At 41.2% G+C, this 14,495-nt stretch overlaps 1 pseudogene; it reads left to right on the top strand.

Annotated features, from left to right (window-relative positions):
* Nucleotides 1-9,286: 9,286 nt before the first annotated feature.
* On the top strand, nt 9,287-13,623 carry LOC108510773 (annotated as a pseudogene).
* The last annotated feature ends 872 nt before the right edge of the window (nt 13,624-14,495 follow it).

The raw sequence follows: 14,495 nt of genomic DNA, 5'->3' as shown, positions 1-14,495 counted from the left end.
ATTCCTCGCTTAGATGACATTTTAGATGAGTTGCATGGTTCTTGTGTGTTCTCTAAGATTGATTTAAAGAGTGGTTATCATCAGATTAGAATGAAAGAAGAAGATGAATGGAAAACTGCTTTTAAAACAAAATATCGTTTGTATGAATGGTTAGTTATGCCTTTTGGTTTGACTAATGCACCAAGCACTTTTATGAGACTTATGAATCATGTTTTGCATGCATTTATAGGCAGGTTTGTTGGTGTCTATTTTGATGATATACTCATTTATAGCAAAAACTTGGATGATCATGTCGTACATTTGAAATCGATTTTAGATGTGCTTAGGAAAGAAAAGTTATTTGCTAACATGAAGAAGTGTACTTTTTGCACCGATAAGCTTGTATTTCTAGGATTTGTTGTTTGTGCACAAGGCTTACAGGTTGATGAAGAGAAGGTACGAGCAATCCAAGAGTGGCCGAGTCCCACAAGTGTAGGCAATGTTCGTAGTTCTCATGGACTTGCTAGTTTTTACCGGCGGTTTGTGAAGGACTTTAGTAGCATAGCCGCACCACTTACCGAAGTGATCAAGAAGAACGTCGGATTTAGATGGGGAGAAGAACAAGAGAAGGCGTTTCAGCTAATCAAAGAGAAGCTAACCAACGTCCCCTTATTGTCTTTACCTAACTTTTCTAAAACGTTTGAGATTGAATGTGATGCTTCAAGTATTGGTATGGGCGCAGTTCTTATGCAGGAGGGACGACCAATTGCTTACTTCAGCGAGAAATTAAGCAGGGCAGCCTTAAACTACCCGACTTATGACAAGGAGTTGTATGCATTGGTTTGAGCTTTGGAGACATGGCAGCACTACTTATAGCCTAAGGAGTTCGTGATTCACATCGATCTTGAGTCCTCAAAACACTTGAAGGGCCAACACAAGCCAAATAAAAGGCGTGCTCGTTGGGTAGAGTTCATTGAGACGTTTCCATATGTCATCCGGCATAAGCAAGGTAAGGAGAATGTGGTCGCTGATGCACTTTCTCGCAGGTATGAATTACTCTCTACACTTGATGCAAAATTGCTTGGATTTGAACATATTAAAAGTTTATACATTGATGACCATGAATTTTGTGAAGAGTACCGGGCTTGTGAGAAAAACGTTTGTGGCATATGTTGAAAAGCCTTTTGTATTTAAAAACCTTTGGCTTATTTGAAGGGCAGATCATATTTTTTCAGAAAATTGGTGAGTTTTTATTCTCTTTGGTTCTTTGAAGGACTATTCGAACTTATCGGAATTTTCCGTGGCATTCATCATCGACTTATCAAGCGGATTCCCACTACCGTTTGTGGCGTCTTCCGGTTCTTGTTTCGCATTAAACAATGGGTTGAGGTCAAATATACCAAAATTCTTGTTTTTGTTGAAGCAACAGGTCGAGGTATCCCAACCAAACCGGGTCGTGGGTGTTCTTGCGTTTTCCTATTGTTTGACGGGTCCCGTTATTCTTGATGGGGTTCGTATCATTTGGTATCAGAGCCAAGAATTTCTCGTCTCAGGTTTGCCTATCCCATTTAAATTTAGTTTCCTTTCTCTTATCTGGCCGAATCTGTTGTGGCCGAATTGGTTTTAGGCCTAAGTTCGAATTTTGTTGTTTCCTTGTGCCTTAATTCCGTATTCTTTAGCTTTCCAAATTCGATTTGACATATCATAGCTTAGCCGAATTTCTTTCTTTACCCGTTCCGCTCATAATCTGTTTGTTCTAATTTTAATTCGAAATCTTATTCTATTATTAGCAAAAGAAAGAATTTGATCACCAAAAAAAAAAAAGAGTAAAAGGACTCGACAAAAATTTTTTCGTTTGATTTCACCCATTTTGGTTTCAATAAGCCCGAAAATCAACTCACCCCAAAGACCAAAAAAAATTTCGTGGAAATTTTGCTGAATTGTGCTTCTGAAAATCTAATCACCCATATCCCTTGTTTTCTCACTTTTGAACTTGAATTCCCTTGGTAAGTTCTTGGTGAATTGTTGCTGGAAGGAGGATTATTGAGTGAAAAAAGGCAAGAGTGGAGTCATGTCTCACAATATAGCCGAAGGTGCTACGGGAGTGGCTGATCCAAAGCTGTTTATGGAGGCGAAGATGGGTGAGATGAGGCATATAATGAGGTTGGAGTTAGAGCAGGTTCATGAGCGGATGGATCGGATGGAGAATACACGTTTGGAGCAGCCACAAAAATGCTCCTAATTTGCATAGGAGGGAAAGAGTCCAACATCAGGGAGTGAGAGATGAAGATGGAGAGTATTATGGGGCTGGTTTTGATGAAGAAGAAGATCAGGATTCGGTTGTTGGTAACAGGAGATATGGAGGGCGGCTTAGAGAAGATAGGTTTAGAGAAGATGGAAATCGTGAAGATAACAACTTGGGTAGTATTAAGATGAAAATTCCAGCATTTCAAGGAAGAAACAATCCCGAGGCTTATCTTGAGTGGGAGAAAAAGGTAGAGTTAGTGTTCGATTGCCACAACTACTCCGAAATGAAGAAAGTAAAACTTGTTGCCATTGAATTTTCTGATTATAATATTGCGTGGTGGGATCAGTTAGTGTTGAGCAGGTGGCGTAATAGGGAACGATAGGTAGAGACGTGGGAAGAGATGAAAATAGTGATGTGGAAGCGGTTTGTGCCCAGCCATTACCACTGGGAGTTGTACAATAAATTGCAAACGCTCAGACAAGGTAACCGGAGTGTGGAGGATTATCATCAAGAGATGGAGATTGCTATGATCCGGGCTAATATCGAAGAAGACCGAGAGGCTACTATGGCTAAGTTCATGAATGGCTTGAATCAAGAAATTCATGATAGGGTGGAGATGCAACATTATGTGGAATTGGAGGATATGGTGCACATGGCCATCAAGGTGGAGCAACAACTCAAGAGGAGGGGTGGTACACGTGCATCCCATAATTCGGGTTTTTCTCGTGGAAACCGAGTCATGTGAAAAAAGAGGAGAAACCAGCTGCAAAACCCAAATTCGAGCCAAAACAAGAGACAACCAACCATAGCACTCAAGGTAAATCTGACCCTTCCACTTTTCGAAACCGTGACATTAAGTATTTTAAATGTCAAGGCTCACATAGCAAGTCAATGCCCGAACAAAAGAGTCATGGTGATAAGGGGTAACGGAGAGATCGAAACCGACGACGAGTCCGATACCGACTCTATGCCGCCATTGGAGGACGTGGATGATGAAGAATATGCGGTCCAAGGTGAATTGTTGGTGTCAAGAAGACTCCTAAGCTTGCAAGCAAAAGAAGTTGAAGAAGTGCAGCGGGAGAACATCTTTCATACTAGGTGCTATGTCAAAGACAAGGTATGTAGTATGATTATTGATGGAGGAAGTTGTCCTAATGTTGCAAGCACAACCTTGGTGGAGAAATTAGGACTGCCCATACTGTAACATCCTAGGCCGTATAAGTTACAATGGCTGAATGATAGTGGCGAGGTAAAGGTGAATATGCGTGCTTTGGTTTCATTCCGCATCGGCAAATATGAAGATGAAGTTTTGTGTGATGTAGCTCCGATGCAAGCTGGACATTTACTATTAGGCCGACAGTGGTAATTCTATCGGAGAGTTAAGCATGATGGCTTCACCAACAAATACTCGTTCGTGCTCAACCAAAAACCCATCACTCTTGTACCGATGACACCAAAACAGATTTATGACGATCAAATGAGGTTGCAAAAAGAGAGTGATCAAAAGAAAGAGAGTGAGCAAAAGAAAAAGAGTGAAAATCGGAGAGTGGCCGAGCAAAATGAGAGAGAAAAAGAAAATCAAAATTCAGCCAATAAGAGAAATTCATAGAAGAAACAAAAGAATTTCTATGCAAAAGTGAGTGAGATTAAGCGAGCAATGTTTTCAAAACAGCCGATGATTGTACTTTTGTACAAGGAGGCATTTTTCAACACTAACGAACTTGACCCTGCTTTGCCGAGTTCTGTTTTTTCTCTTTTGCAGGAATTTGAGGATGTCTTTCCCGAGGAAACACCACATGGATTACCACCAATTCGAGGGATTGAACATCAAATTGACTTTGTTCCTGGTGCGACAATTCCAAACCGACCAGCCTATAGGGGCAATCCTGAGGAGACAAAGGAGCTTCAACGGCAGGTAAATGAGTTGTTGGAGAAGGGGTACGTGAGGGAGAGCGTGAGTCCATGCGCCGTTCCAGTTTTACTTGTGCCTAGAAGGATGGGACGTGGAGAATGTGCATTGATTGCTGAGCCATCAACAACATAACGGTAAAGTATCGTCATCCTATTCCTCGCTTAGATGACATGTTAGATGAGTTGCATGGTTCTTGTGTGTTCTCTAAGATTGATTTAAAGAGTGGTTATCATCAGATTAGAATGAAAGAAGAAGATGAATGGAAAACTGCTTTTAAAACAAAATATGGTTTGTATGAATGGTTAGTTATGCCTTTTGGTTTGACTAATGCACCAAGCACTTTTATGAGACTTATGAATCATGTTTTGCGTGCATTTATAGGCAGGTTTGTTGTTCTCTATTTTGATGATACACTCATTTATAGCAAAAACTTGGATGATCATGTTGTACATTTGAAATCAATTTTAGATGTGCTTTGGAAAGAAAAGTTATTTGCTAACATGAAGAAGTGCACTTTTTGCACCGATAAGCATGTATTTCTAGGATTTGTTGTTAGTGCACAAGGCTTACAGGTTGATGAAGAGAAGGTACGAGCAATCCAAGAGTCGCCGAGTCCCACAAGTGTAGGCAATGTTCGTATTTTTCATGGACTTGCTAGTTTTTACCGGCGGTTTGTGAAGGACTTTAGTAGCATAGCCGCACCACTTACCGAAGTGATCAAGAAGAACGTCGGATTTAGATGGGGAGAAGAACAAGAGAAGGTGTTTCAGCTAATCAAAGAGAAGCTAACCAACGCCCCCTTATTGTCTTTACCTAACTTTTCTAAAATGTTTGAGACTGAATGTGATGCTTCAGGTATTGGTATAGGCACAGTTCTTATGCAGGAGGGACGACCAATTGCTTACTTCAGCGAGAAATTAAGCAGGGCAGCCTTAAACTACCCGACTTATGACAAGGAGTTGTATGCATTGGTTTGAGCTTTGGAGACATGGCAGCATTGCCTATGGCCTAAGGAGTTCGTGATTCACACCGATCATGAGTCCTCGACGGGCCAACACTTGAAGGGCCAGCACAAGCTAAATAAAAGGCATGCTCGTTGGGTAGAGTTCATTGAGACGTTTCCATATGTCATCCGATATAAGCAAGGTAAGAAGAATGTGGTCGCTGATGCACTTTCTCGCAGGTATGCATTACTCTCTACACTTGATGCAAAATTGCTTGGATTTGAACACATTAAAGGTTTATACATTGATGACCATGAATTTTGTGAAGAGTACCGGGCTTGTGAGAAAAACGCTTGTGGTAGATGTTGAAAAGCCTATTGTATTTAAAAAGCCTTTGGGTTATTTGAAGGGCAGATCATATTTTTTCAGAAAATTGGTGAGTTTTTATTCTCTTTGGTTCTTTGAAGGACTATTTGAACTTATCGGAATTTTCCGTGGCGATCATCCTCGACTTATCAAGCGGATTCCCACTACCGTTTGTGGCATCTTCCGGTTCTTGTTTCACATTAAACAATGGGTTGAGGTCAAATATACCAAAATTCTTGTTTTTGTTGAAGCAACGAGTCGAGGTCTCCCAACCAAACCTGGTCGTGGGCGTTCTTGGGTTTTCCTATTGTTTGACGGGTCTCGTTATTCTTGACGGGGTTCGCATCATTTGGTATCAGAGCCAAGGATTTCTCATCTCAGGTTTGCCTATCCCATTTAGATTTAGTTTTCTTTCTCTTATCTGGCCGAATCTGTTGTGGCCGAATTGGTTTTAGCCCTAAGTTCGAATTTTGTTGTTTTGTTGTGCCTTAATTCCGTGTTCTTTAGCTTTCCAAATTCGGTTTGACATATCATAGTTTTGCCGAATTTCTTTCTTTACCCATTCCGCTCGTAATCTGTTTATTCTAATTTTAATTCGAAATCTTATTCTATTATTAGCAAAAGAAAGAATCTGATCACCAAAAAAAAAAAGAGTAAAAAGACTTGACAAAAAAAATTTCGTTTGATTTCACCCATTTTGGTTTCAGTAAGCCCGAAAATCAACTCACCCCAAAGACCAAAAAAATTTTCGTGGAAATTTTGCTGAATTGTGCTTCTGAAAATCTAATCACCCATATCCCTTGTTTTCTTACTTTTGAACTTGAATTCCCTTGGTGAGTTCTTGGTGAATTGTTGCTGGAAAGAGGATTATTGAGTGGAAAAAGGCAAGAGTGGAGTCATGTCTCACAATAGTGCCGAAGGTGCTACAGGAGTGGCTGATCCAAAGCTGTTTATGGAGGCGAAGATGGGTGAGATGAGGCGTATAATGAGGTTGGAGTTAGAGCAGGTTCATGAGCGGATGGATCGGATGGAGAATACACGTTTGGAGCAGCCACAAAAACGCTCCTAATTTGCGTAGGAGGGAAAGAATCCAACATCAGGGAGTGAAAGATGAAGATGGAGAGTATTATGGGGCTGGTTTTGATGAAGAAGAAGATCAGGATTCGGTTATTGGTAACAGGAGATATGGAGGACGGTTTAGAGAAGATAGGTTTAGAGAAGTTGGAAATCGGGAAGATAACAATTTGGGTAGTATTAAGATGAAAATTCCAGCATTTCAAGGAAGAAATGATCCCAAGGCTTATCTTGAGTGGGAGAAAAAGGTAGAGTTAGTGTTCGATTGCCACAACTACTCCGAAATGAAGAAGGTAAAACTTGCTGCCATTGAATTTTCTGACTATAATATTGCGTGGTGGGATCAGTTAGTGATGAGGAAGCGGTTTGTGCCCAGCCATTTCCGCCGGAAGTTGTACAATAAATTGCAAACGCTCAGACAAGGTAACCGGAGTGTGGAGGATTATCATCAAGAGATGGAGACTGCTATGATCCGGGGTAATATCGAAGAAGACCGAGAGGCTACTATGGCTATGTTCTTGAATGGCATGAATCAAGAAATTCATGATAGGGCGGAGATGCAGCATTATGTGGAATTGGAGGATATGGTGCACATGGCCATCAAGGTGGAGCAACAACTCGAGAGGATGGGTGGTACACGCGCATCCCATAATTCGGGTTTTTCCGATGGAAACCGAGTCATGTGAAGGAAGAGGAGAAACCAGCTGCAAAACCCAAATTCGAGCCAAAACAAGAGACAACCAACCATGGCACTCAAGGTAAATCTGACCCTTCCACTTCTCGAAACCGTGACTTTAAGTATTTTAAATGTCAAGGCAGGGGTCACATAGCAAGTCAATTCCCGAACAAACGAGTCATGGTGATAAGGGGTAACGGAGAGATCGAAACCGACGACGAGTCCGATACCGACTCTATGCCACCATTGGAGGATGTGGATGATGAAGAATATGCGGTCCAAGGTGAATTGTTGGTGTCAAGAAGACTCCTAAGCTTGCAAGCAAAAGAAGTTGAAGAAGTGCAGCGGGAGAACATCTTTCATACTAGGTGCTATGTCAAAGACAAGGTTATGTAGTTTGATTGTTGATGGAGGAAGTTGTACTAATGTTGCAAGCACAACCTTGGTGGAGAAATTAGGACTGCCCATACTGAAACATCCTAGGCCGTACAAGTTACAATGGCTGAATGATAGTGGCGAGGTAAAGGTGAATAAGCGTGTTTTGGTTTCGTTCCGCATCAGAAAATATGAAGATGAAGTTTTGTGTGATGTTGCTCCGATGCAAGCTGGACATTTACTATAAGGCCGACCGTGGCAATTCGATTGGAGAGTTAAGCATGATGGCTTCACCAACAATTACTCGTTCGTGCTCAGACAAAAACCCATCACTCTTGTACGGATGACACCGAAACAGGTTTATGACGATCAAGTGAGGTTGCAAAAAGAGAGTGATCAAAAGAAAGAGAGTGAGCAAAAGAAAAAGAGTGAAAATAGGAGAGTGACCGAGCAAAATGAGAGAGAAAAAGAAAATCAAAATTCAGCCAAAGAGAGAAATTCAGAGAAGAAAGAAAAGAATTTCTATGCAGAAGTGAGTGAGATTAAGCGAGCAATGTTTTCAAATCAGCCGATGATTGTACTTTTGTATAAGGAGGCATTTTTAAACACTAACGAACTTGACCCTGCTTTTTTCCAGTTCTGTTGTTTCTCTTTTGCAGGATTTTGAGGATGTCTTTCCCGAGGAAACACCACATGGATTACCCCCAATTCGAGGGATTGAACATCAAATTGACTTTGTTCCTGGTGCGACAATTCCAAATCGACCAGCCTATAGGAGCAATCCCGAGGAGACAAAGGAGCTTCAACGGCAAGTAAGTGAGTTGTTGGAGAAGGGGTACGTGAGGGAGAGCATGAGTCCGTGCGCCATTCCCATTTTACTTGTACCTAAGAAGGATGGGACGTGGAGAATGTGCGTTGATTGCCGAGCCATCAACAACATAACGATAAAGTATCATCATCCTATTCCTCGCTTAAATGACATGTTAGATGAGTTGCATGGTTCTTGTGTGTTCTCTAAGATTGATTTAAAGAGTGGTTATCATCAGTTAGAATGAAAGAAGAAGATGAATGGAAAACTGCTTTTAAAACAAAATATGGTTTGTATGAATGGTTAGTTATGCCTTTTGGTTTGACTAATGCACCAAGCACTTTTATGAGACTTATGAATCATGTTTTGCGTGCATTTATAGGCAGGTTTGTTGTTCTCTATTTTGATGAGGAAGCGGTTTGTGCCCAGCCATTACCACCGGGAGTTGTACAATAAATTGCAAATGCTCAGACAAGGTAACCGGAGTGTGGAGGATTATCATCAAGAGATGGAGATTGCTATGATCCGGGCTAATATCGAAGAAAACCGTGAGGCTACTATGGCTAGGTTCTTGAATGGCTTGAATCAAGAAATTCATGATAGGGTGGAGATGCAGCATTATGTGGAATTGGAGGATATGGTGCACATGGCCATCAAGGTGGAGCAACAACTCAAGAGGAGGGGTGGTACACGTGCATCCCATAGTTCGGTTTTTTCCCATGGAAACCGAGTCATGTGAAGAAAGAGGAGAAACCAGCTGGAAAACCCAAATTCGAGCCAAAACGAGAGACAACCAACCATGGCACTCAAGGTAAATCTGACCCTTCCACTTCTTGAAACCGTGACATTAAGTATTTTAAATGTCAAGGCTCACATAGCAAGTTAATGCCCGAACAAAAGAGTCATGGTGATAAGGGGTAACGGAGAGATCGAAACCGACGACAAGTCCGATACCGACTCTATGCCACCATTGGAGGACGTGGATGATGAAGAATATGCGGTCCAAGGTGAATTGTTGGTGTCAAGAAGACTCCTAAGCTTGCAAGCAAAAGAAGTTGAAGAAGTGCAGCGGGAGAACATCTTTCATACTAGGTGCTATGTCAAAGACAAGGTATGTAGTATGATTATTGATGGAGGAAGTTGTACTAATGTTGCAAGCACAACCTTGGTGGAGAAATTAGGACTGCCCATACTGCAACATCCTAGGCCGTACAAGTTACAATGGCTGAATGATAGTGGCGAGGTAAAGGTTAATAAGCGTGTTTTGGTTTCATTCCGCATCGAAAAATATGAAGATGAAGTTTTGTGTGATGTAGCTCCGATGCAAGCTGGACATTTACTATTAGGCGGACAGTGGCAATTCGATCGGAGAGTTAAGCATGATGGCTTCACCAACAAATACTCATTCGTGCTCAACCAAAAACCCAACACTATTGTACCGATGACACCGAAACAGATTTATGACGATCAAGTGAGGTTGCAAAAAGAGAGTGATCAAAAGAAAAAGAGTGAAAATCGGAGAGTGGCCGAGCAAAATGAGAGAGAAAAAGAAAATCAAAATTCAGCCAATGAGAGAAATTCAGAGAAGAAACAAAAGAATTTCTATGCAAAAGTGAGTGAGATTAAGCGAGCAATATTTTCAAATCAGCCGATGATTGTACTTTTGTACAAGGAGGCATTTTTCAACACTAACGAACTTGACCATGCTTTGCCCAGTTTTGTTGTTTCTCTTTTGCAGGAATTTGAGGATGTCTTTTCCGAGGAAACACCACATGGATTACCACCAATTCGAGGGATTGAACATCAAATTGACTTTGTTCCTGGTGCGACAATTCCAAACCGACCAGCCTATAGGGGCAATCCCGAGGAGACAAAGGAGCTTCAACGGCAGGTAAATGAGTTGTTGGAGAAGGGGTACGTGAGGGAGAGCGTGAGTCCATGTGCCGTTCCAGTTTTACTTGTGCCTAGAAGGATGGGACGTGGAGAATGTGCATTGATTGCTGAGCCATCAACAACATAACGGTAAAGTATCGTCATCCTATTCCTCGCTTAGATGACATGTTAGATGAGTTGCATGGTTCTTATGTGTTCTCTAAGATTGATTTAAAGAGTGGTTATCATCAGATTAGAATGAAAGAAGAAGATGAATGGAAAACTGCTTTTAAAACAAAATATGGTTTGTATGAATGGTTAGTTATGCCTTTTGGTTTGACTAATGCACCAAGCACTTTTATGAGACTTATGAATCATGTTTTGCGTGCATTTATAGGCAGGTTTGTTGTTCTCTATTTTGATGATATACTCATTTATAGCAAAAACTTGGATGATCATGTCGTACATTTGAAATCGATTTTAGATGTGCTTTGGAAAGAAAAGTTATTTGCTAACATGAAGAAGTGCACTTTTTGCACCGATAAGCATGTATTTCTAGGATTTGTTGTTAGTGCACAAGGCTTACAGGTTGATGAAGAGAAGGTACGAGCAATCCAAGAGTGGCCGAGTCCCACAAGTGTAGGCAATGTTCGTAGTTTTCATGGACTTGCTAGTTTTTACTGGCGGTTTGAGAAGGACTTTAGTAGCATAGCCGCACCACTTACCGAAGTGATCAAGAAGAACGTCGGATTTAGATGGGGAGAAGTACAAGAGAAGGCGTTTCAGCTAATCAAAGAGAAGCTAACCAACGCCTCCTTATTGTCTTGGCCTAACTTTTCTAAAATGTTTGAGATTGAATGTGATGCTTCAGGTATTGGTATAGGCGCAGTTCTTATGCAGGAGGGACGACCAATTGCTTACTTCAGCGGGAAATTAAGCAGGGTAGCCTTAAACTACCCGACTTATGACAAGGAGTTGTATGCATTGGTTTGAGCTTTGGAGACATGGCAGCACTGTTTATGGCCTAAGGAGTTCGTGATTCACACCAATCATGAGTACTCGAAACACTTGAAGGGCCAACACAAGCTAAATAAAAGGCATGCTCGTTGGGTAGAGTTCATTGAGACGTTTCCATATGTCATCTGGTATAAGCAAGGTAAGGAGAATGTGGTCGCTGATGCACTTTCTCGCAGGTATGAATTACTCTCTACACTTGATGCAAAATTGCTTGGATTTGAACACATTAAAAGTTTATACATTGACGACCATGAATTTTGTGAAGAGTACCGGGCTTGTGAGAAAAACGCTTGTGGTAGATGTTGAAAAGCCTTTTGTATTTAAAAAAGCCTTTGGCTTATTCGAAGGGCAGATCATATTGTTTCAGAAAATTGGTGAGTTTTTATTCTCTTTGGTTCTTTGAAGGACTATTCGAACTTATCGGAATTTTCCATGGCGTTCATCATCGGCTTATCAAGCGGATTCCCACTACCATTTGTGGCATCTTCCGGTTCTTGTTTCGCATTAAATAATGGTTGAGGTCAAATATACCAAAATTCTTGTTTTTGTTGAAGCAACGAGTCGAGGTCTCCCAACCAAACCTGGTCGTGGGCGTTCTTGGGTTTCCCTATTGTTTGACGGGTCTCGTTATTCTTGACGGGGTTTGCATCATTTGGTATCAGAGCCAATGATTTCTTGTCTCAGGTTTGCCTATCCCATTTAAATTTAGTTTCCTTTTTCTTATCTGGCCGAATCTGCTATGGCCGAATTGGTTTTAGCCTTAAGTTCGAATTTTGTTGTTTCCTTGTTCCTTAATTCCGTGTTCTTTAGCTTTCCAAATTCGGTTTGACATATCATAGTTTAGCCGAATTTCTTTCTTTACCCATTCCGCTCGTAATCTGTTTGTTCTAATTTTATTTCGAAATCTTATTCTATTATTAGCAAAAGAAGGAATCTGATCACCAAGAAAAAAAAACAGTAAAAAGTCTCGACAAAAAATTTTTCGTTTGATTTCACCCATTTTGGTTTCAATAAGCCCGAAAATCAACTCACCCCAAAGACCAAAAAAATTTTCATGGAAAATTTGCTGAATTGTGCTTCTGAAAATCTAATCACCCATATCCCTTGTTTTCTTACTTTTAAACTTGAATTCCCTTGTTGAGTTCTTGGTGAATTGTTGCTGGAAAGAGGATTATTGAGTGGAAAAAGGCAAGTGTGGAATCATGTCTCACAATAGTGCCGAAGGTGCTACGGGAGTGGCTGATCCAAAGCTATTTATGGAGGCGAGCAGGTTCATGAGCAGATGGATCGGATGGAGAATACACATTTGGAGCAGCCAAAAAAATGCTCCTAATTTGCGTAGGAGGGCAAGAGTCCAACATCAGGGAGTGAGAGATGAAGATGGAGAGGTATTATGGGGCTGGTTTTGTATTTCTAGGATTTGTTGTTAGTGCACAAGGCTTACAGGTTGATGAAGAGAACGTACGAGCAATCCAAGAGTGGCCGAGTCCCACAAGTGTAGGCAATGTTCGTAGTTTTCATGGACTTGCTAGTTTTTACCGGCGGTTTGTGAAGGACTTTAGTAGCATAGCCGCACCACTTATCAAAGTGATCAAGAAGAATGTCGGATTTAGATGGGGAGAAGAACAATAGAAGGCGTTTCAGCTAATCAAAGAGAAGCTAACCAACGCCCCCTTATTGTCTTTACCTAACTTTTCTAAAACATTTGATATTAAATGTGATGCTTCAGGTATTGGTATAGGCGCAGTTCTTATGTAGGAGGGACGACCAATTGCTTACTTCAGCGAGAAATTAAGCGGGGCAGCCTTAAACTACCCAACTTATGACAAGGAATTGTATGCATTGGTTCGAGCTTTGGAGACATGGCAGCACTGCCTATGGCCTAAGGAGTTCGTGATTCACACCGATCTTGAGTCCTCGAAACACTTGAAGGGCCAACACAAGCTAAATAAAAGGCATGCTCGTTGGGTCAAGTTCATTGAGACGTTTCCATATCTCATGCGGTATAAGCAAGGTAAGGAGAATGTGGTCACTGATGCACTTTCTCGCAGGTTTGCATTACTCTCTACACTTGATGCAAAATTGCTTGGATTTGAGCACATTAAAAGTTTATACATTGATGGCCATGAATTTTGTGAAGAGTACCGGGCTTGTGAGAAAAACGCTTTTGGTAAGTTCTTTAGACATGATGTATTCTTGTTTCGAGAAAATAAGTTATGTGTGCCTAACTGATCTATGGGGGATTTGTTGGTGCAAGAATCCCATGGAGGGGGATTAATGGGACATTTTGGGGTAGCTAAGACCTTAGCTGTTTTGCAGGAACAATTGGCCACACAAGAAACGAGATGTTGAGCGGATTTGTGGTAGATGTGTTACATGTAGGCAAGCTAAATCCGGAGTGCAGCCCAACGGTTCGTATTCTCCTTTGCCCATTCATAGTGAGCCTTGGATTGATATTTCAATGGACTTTGTGTTAGGATTGCCTAGGACTAAACGTGGAAGAGATTCGATTTTTGTGGTTGTGGATAGATTTTCTAAGATGGCACACTTTATTCCATGTCACAAGACGAATCTTCGCAAGTTGCTGATTTGTTCTTTAGGGAGATTGTGAGATTACATGGCATGCCTAGAATCATTGTTTCGGATAGAGATGCTAAGTTCTTGAGCAACTTTTAGAAGACTTTATGCTGTAAGCTAGGTATCAAGCTTTTGTTTTCTACTACTTGTCACCCACAAACTGATGGTCAAGCCGAAGTAGTGAATAGGACTTTGTCTACTTTGTTGAGGGTTATGATTAAAAGAACATCAAAATATGAGAGGATTGTTTGCCACATGTTGAGTTTGCTTATAATCGTGCTATTCATTCTGCTACTAAGTTTTATGGTTTTAATCCTTCGACTCCATTGGATTTATCTCCATTACCTGTTTCTGAGCGTGTTAATTTGGATGGAAAGAAAAAGGCAGAATTTGTGAAGCAGATACATGAGAAGGCAAGGCTCAATATAGAGAGGAGAACAGAGCAATATGCAAAATAAGCCAACAAAGGGCGACATAAGCTGATTTTTGAACCCGGAGATTGGGTTTGGTTGCATATGAGATGTCACGGCACCTCGAATCGGGGTTGGACCGGATGCGGATCAAGGTATAAAGCAGATCAGTCGTTGGACGGGTTTGAGGTCTGACCATGCTTTCTAGAGATTTGGGCAACTTGGAGACCAAATCTG

Source organism: Phoenix dactylifera, unplaced genomic scaffold (assembly GCF_009389715.1).
Source record: "Phoenix dactylifera cultivar Barhee BC4 unplaced genomic scaffold, palm_55x_up_171113_PBpolish2nd_filt_p 000281F, whole genome shotgun sequence".
NCBI lineage: Eukaryota > Viridiplantae > Streptophyta > Magnoliopsida > Arecales > Arecaceae > Phoenix > Phoenix dactylifera.
The sequence above is the reverse complement of the archived record's forward strand: the minus strand, read 5'-3'. Positions and strand labels throughout refer to the sequence as shown.